The sequence below is a fragment of the Vicia villosa genome, unplaced genomic scaffold (genome assembly GCF_029867415.1).
Source record: "Vicia villosa cultivar HV-30 ecotype Madison, WI unplaced genomic scaffold, Vvil1.0 ctg.001555F_1_1, whole genome shotgun sequence".
NCBI classification, from domain to species: Eukaryota; Viridiplantae; Streptophyta; class Magnoliopsida; order Fabales; family Fabaceae; genus Vicia; species Vicia villosa.
In genome coordinates, this window is record NW_026705663.1 from 309,701 (window position 1) to 315,727 (window position 6,027).

Consider the following 6,027-nt stretch of genomic DNA (forward strand, 5'->3'; position numbering starts at 1 on the left):
GAGAAAGTACCCTCCACCCCATGGATTCCCCGACTCCGATCATATTATTTAACTTTTGTATTTTATATTATATAACATATAATTATATAATTTTACATAAAAAATATTAATGTATTAGAAAAGTGCACCCAATACATAGAATCTACACACTATCTTCTCTTTTTATTTTCTCAATTATATTTGTCTCATTCATTCATCATTTCCTCTATTCTCATCATCACAACAACCATTTTCCTTTGTTCATTGTGCTTATGGTAATTACTCTTCAAATTCACTTTACGTTCATTAGTAACATGTTTTTCATTCAATTAATAAATTAGTAGTTATGAATTTGCCACACTCACACCTAATAAATGTGTTTTTCATATATGTATTTTTATTTTAAAAAAATTAAAGATGCAAAATATATGTTTTTTTTAAAAGGAAAAAATAATCAAATACTCACAGTTTCGATCGGAAAGTATACAAAATTTCTTAAGATCTGATCTCTTTGGATCTCTGTGGGGATTGGGATAGAGGCAAATATTTCCCTGTGGCGGGGATTGGAGATGGGGATGAGGATGAGGAATAAATTTGGGTTGGGGCAGTGAGCGGGGAAGCATCCTTCAAACATTCTCTATCTCGTTGACATCCCTAATTATAGATTGCACCTAATTCTTGGATTCTCAATTATTTTTAGTCAGTTATCATTATGAGTGATTCATTGATCAAGTGACAATAGTCTCACCCTTTTGAATGTGTTTTGAAATTTCTTTCTAACTAATATTTTTGTCAAAGGATCAACTAAGTTTTCCGCAATTCGGAAAATTTTGCAAAAATGAATATGTGGTCCCATCCATGCATATGTTGGTATTGAAACATACTTTGAAAGGCTTTATGTTTCAAAACCAAGATTCTATGTATCGATACATTCTTTTAAAAAAACGTAAGTGGTTTAATAGGAGCCTAAGTAGGGATGTCAACTGGGCAGGAAATGTTCGGAAGACGCTTCCCTGTTCTCCGTCCCGCCCCCAAATATATTCCCCATCCCCATCCCCAATTCCTGGCACGGGGGAATATCTTCCCCATCCTCACAGTGATCCACGAAGATCCAATCTTAAAAAAATTTCTATACTTTTCAATCAAAACTATGACACTAGTATTTCGTTATTTTTTTAATTTAAAAAACACATATTTTGTATCTTTCTTTTTTAAAAATAAAAATACATCTTGCATCAATAAGAAAAAAAACACTTGTCGTTGCAAATATTTTTCTGTAAAAAAAATATATTAAAAGAACTTGTTGCTACCTTGCTTCTGCTAATTTACTACCACGGTACCATTGTCGTTTCGCGGAAGTGGTTGAATATATGTGAGTGTGTCAAATTCATAACTACTAATTTATTAATTGAATTAAAAACATGTTACTAATGGAAGTAAAGTGAATTTGAAAAGTAATTATCATAAGCATAATGAACAAAGGAGAATGGTTGTTGTAATGATGATGGGAACAGAGGAGAAAATGAATGGAGGAGATAAAGATAATTGAGAAAAGAAAAGGAGAAGACGGTGTGTACATTGTATGTATTGAGTGCACTTTTCTAGGGTTGAGTACTTGGGTAGTGAAACAATACATTATACAATAAAACATAAAAATAAAATGATCCACTAGTGACTCTTCATTTTCTAGGTACATTAATATTTTTTATGTAAAATTATATAATTATATATTATATAAATTTAAAAAGTTAAATATTTTGCATTTATAAGCAAGTTGGACATGCGTGATTTCATGCTTGTTTTTGGTGAGAGAATAATCTTCATGCTTGTTTTTGGACATGCTTGATTTCATTTTCCATATAGCATGGATAAAATAAGAAAGTTGAACATGTTCTACAACCTTGCAGATGCTCAAGGTATTTTGGCTATAGCAAGTACTAGGATTTCTTCTTCTACCCTCTCTCCTTTGGCGGCCCTTACTCCTTCTTTATCACCTTCTCGTACCCTCGACTATAGAGGCTTCGCTTTTGTGCTCGAGGTGGATCGCTTGTGGATGTTGTAGCTATTTTGACAATGAAGGATTGTAGTGTGTAACCCCAATGATTCCTGTGTCCTTGGTTTGAATCTAATAGGTCAGATTATTGTAATAAATTTTATAAAATAATTTTCAAGGCCAAAATATTTTGTCTTATCTTATTTGTTTTCACAAAACAAAATCCACAGATGAAAAGACCTATGAAATCTGGACCTTTTTACTAGAATAAATGGATATGCATTAAATTGCATTCATTTAATAATCTATGACTTATCATTATCACCTTTATATAAACTAAAATATAATTTTTGTTCTGTCTTTTCATCCATAGTACTAAATATCAAACTACTTTTCTTTTACCAAAGACTATACTTACTTCTTTGAGGTCCTTCATATAAAAGTTGTCACACAACCAAAATTTCATATTATTTATAATATTAATGTTTTAATCAAATATAAGTAAGTAATCTTCAGAAAAACATATGTTGTTATCACCAACCGACCTTAGCTCAGTTGGTAGAGCGGAGGACTGTAGTGGGCAACCCCAGTAATCCTTAGGTCACTGGTTCGAATCCGGTAGGTCGGATTTTTATAATAATTTTTAAGAATATAATTTCTAAGCCCAAAATTATTTTTCTTATCTTGTTTTTACACACAAAATAATCACAGAAGATGTGACCTATGAAATTTGGACCCTTTTATAGGAATTAGGTTTGAATCCAGTAGGTCGAATTTTTGTAATAATTTTTAAGAAAATAATTTCTAAGCCTGAAATTATTTTTCTTATCTTGTTTTTACACAAAAAAATATGTGACCTATGAAATTTGGAGCCCTTTATAGGAATAAATGGGTATATATTAAATTTCATTCATGTAATAATATATGTCTTATCATTATAACCTCTATGTAAACCAAAATATAATTGTTGTTTGGTATTTCCATCCATAGTACTGCATATGAAACTACCTTTCTTATACACAAAGGATTATACTCACTTTTTTGAGGTCTTTCATATCAAATTTGCTACACAATAATGATTTCACATTATTTACTATATTAATGTTCGAACTAAAGATAAGTAAGTCGTCTATATAGAAACACATGATAATGCGAATTTTATTTTCAAACTTATAGTAAATACATTTGTCACTTTTATTCACTATAAACTCATTTAAGATAACCAGATTGTCAAACTTTTCATGTCATTGTTTAAGACCCCATAAATACTTATCCAACTTACAGACCTTAATTTCCTTTCAATGAACCAAAAAGCCTCTAGGCTGTTCCTTATAGATTTCCTTCTCAAAATCACCTTTCAAAATAGAAATTTTAATTTCTATTTGATGTACATCTATGCTTTAAACAACATTAAGTGAAATGAGTTTCTTAATGGATGTTATTCCTCTAATATATGAAAAGGCATCAAATAAATCTATATTTTATTGTTTTCTAAATCATTTGGCTACAATGAAAGCATTGTATTTCTCAACGGATCTATCATACTTTAGTTTCTTTTTCAAAGTCTATTTACTACCTACCTATAGGTTTGCATCCATTATGAGAGTCTACTAAGTGCCAAGTTTTTTTAGATTCAGGAGAATATATGTCTTCATTTATGGCCTCCTACCATATAAGTCAAGATTCAAAGACAAACTATCTTCTTGGAGGTTTATCGTATCATCCTCTAAGGTACATATTGTGAAGTCAAGTTAATAAGGTTTAACAACTCTTGTTTTCTTGATTCTTCTAGATTATATTTCTTCATGTTCATTACTTTAATTTTTAATGATTCCGGGAGATTAACTCGATCTAGTGCCCCAAATATTTCTTGATTTAAAAGGCAAATTGATTTCATGAAAGTCAACGTTGTTTTTTACTCTATGAGAAACTTACCGATCAATTCACACACCATGTGCACTTTGTTGTTTATTTCATACCTAATGCACGCCCCTTCATATGCTATACTGGCAAGTTGAGCTCACTTTGCCTCAAGGATCATGGCATAAATTGCAACCCCATGTTCGTAGATAAAACAAGTTAGGTTTTATTTTCTCCAGGATATCATAAGGAGAGACATTACTCTTATATTTGGGAACTCTATTCAGCATATAGCAGATAATTAATAATACTTTCCCCCACCAATAACAAAAATTACTTGAACTTGACGTAATATCAATAGTCAATCCAATTAAACTTATATTCTTCCTTTCAGCTTGACCATTCCTTTTGGGGGGAAGGATGCAGTACTTTGATATATAATTCCATGCGGATTATAAAATTCATTAAATTTATTAGATTCATACTCTAATTCTCTCAATATGAACCTCTTCATCTTCTACTAAATTGATTTTCTCTTTTAGTTACAAATATTTTAAACATATCAACATCATCCATTTTATTTTTCATGAGATATGCATAAGTATAGTTAAAACAGTTTTTAATAAAGGTGATAAAATAATGGTTTTCCTAGTTAAAGTTCCATCAAGTTCACATATCAGAATGTATTAAATCTAAAGACATTGATTATCTATCAACTGATTTATGTGAGCTTTTTCATTATTATAGCTTGACTACAAAATTACATTTTTCTATTTTTCAATATTAAATTTTGGAATTAATCATGAATTACCCAAATTTGAAATTATTTGTCTGTTTACATGAAAGAGTGTAACATTCCAAATAATAAAATCATACAACATATAAATTGAATTTGTAATTTTATTCATGTAATGTTTAGTTAAAATGTACCATCAAATGTTGTAACATTTGCCAACAAAAATACCATTTTACAAATATGCCTTTATTTAATAACGATCTTAGTAGATTCTTTCCGGATCTTGAAGTTTATCCCACTCAATATAAGGATAGAGTTAATGTGAGAAACAAAATTTGGAGTGGTAGCAACAACAACTAGATCGATTAAAAAGAACAACAAACATGCAACAAAGTCAACAGGCAGGGCTGGTCTTGGACCCGGGCAAGCAGACCCACAACCTAGGACCTCAAAAAAATAAGGGCCTGAATTGGTAGGTGTACTTAAGAATTTATAACACTGAAATTATAAATTATATTTTTGTTAGTAAAAGTGTTTGACAATTCCTTTCTTTTAGCCTAGTGGTTTGGTCATTTCTTGGTGAGTTTAGTGATTTTGGTTCGATACTTAGTGGCTTCCACATTTTAATTATTACTTTTTCTACAAAAACACTTCAATCTTTCTTAAAATTATAAACTGATTAACTATACCAGTGCTAAGTAATTCCATAGGTTTTTCTATATAATTTTTTTGTGACAATTATCATTTATTAAATTTTAATTATAAAATAATTTTTATATATTCAATTAAAATTATAATAGATTTTAAATCAAATTTTATCCTCGTTAGTTATTTATTGTAACCTTTGTAATTTTATTTCAATATGTATTTTAGAAATTATTTATATGTTATAATTAAACTAGTAACAAACCCGTGCATTCGCACGGGTTCTCGTACGGGACGCGCATTTATTTCAGATGTACATTTTTTTAATAGAAAAATGTCTGGTATCTGTGAAAAAATAATAGTTAAATGTATAGAAAAATGTTTGGTACCCGTGAAAAAATAATAATTAAATGTATAGAAAAATGTCTGGTACCCGTGAAAAAATAATAATTGAATGTATAGAAAAATATCTGGTACCTGTGAAAAAATTAAATTTTTTAATCAATAACTTCATGTTCCCATTAATGTTCAATACTTTGATCAGTAATTTGACAGTCCCGTTAATATTCAATATTTTGAACAATCACTTCATGTTACCGTTATTCAATATTATGTAATTATAGGTAAACAAACTATTATTTCATATTCTCGTCATCATAATAATTATATAATATATAAAGAAATTGTTACTCATTCATGTTATGCATACAAACACACACACAAATTCAATAAGGAGAAAATTGTTGCTATATTTTTTCATCCAGGAAAAATAATTCAAATCTAAACAAAAATTAAATTTATTTATATATTACAT

General features: G+C 29.3%; 1 non-coding gene across 1 annotated transcript; it reads left to right on the forward strand.

The window, feature by feature from the left end:
* The first annotated feature begins 2,512 nt into the window (after nt 1–2,512).
* Nucleotides 2,513–2,600, forward strand: TRNAY-GUA (transfer RNA tyrosine (anticodon GUA)). The gene is given in 2 exon segments: nt 2,513–2,549; nt 2,565–2,600. It is a non-coding gene; the product is annotated as a tRNA-Tyr (tRNA).
* Nucleotides 2,601–6,027: the final 3,427 nt, after the last annotated feature.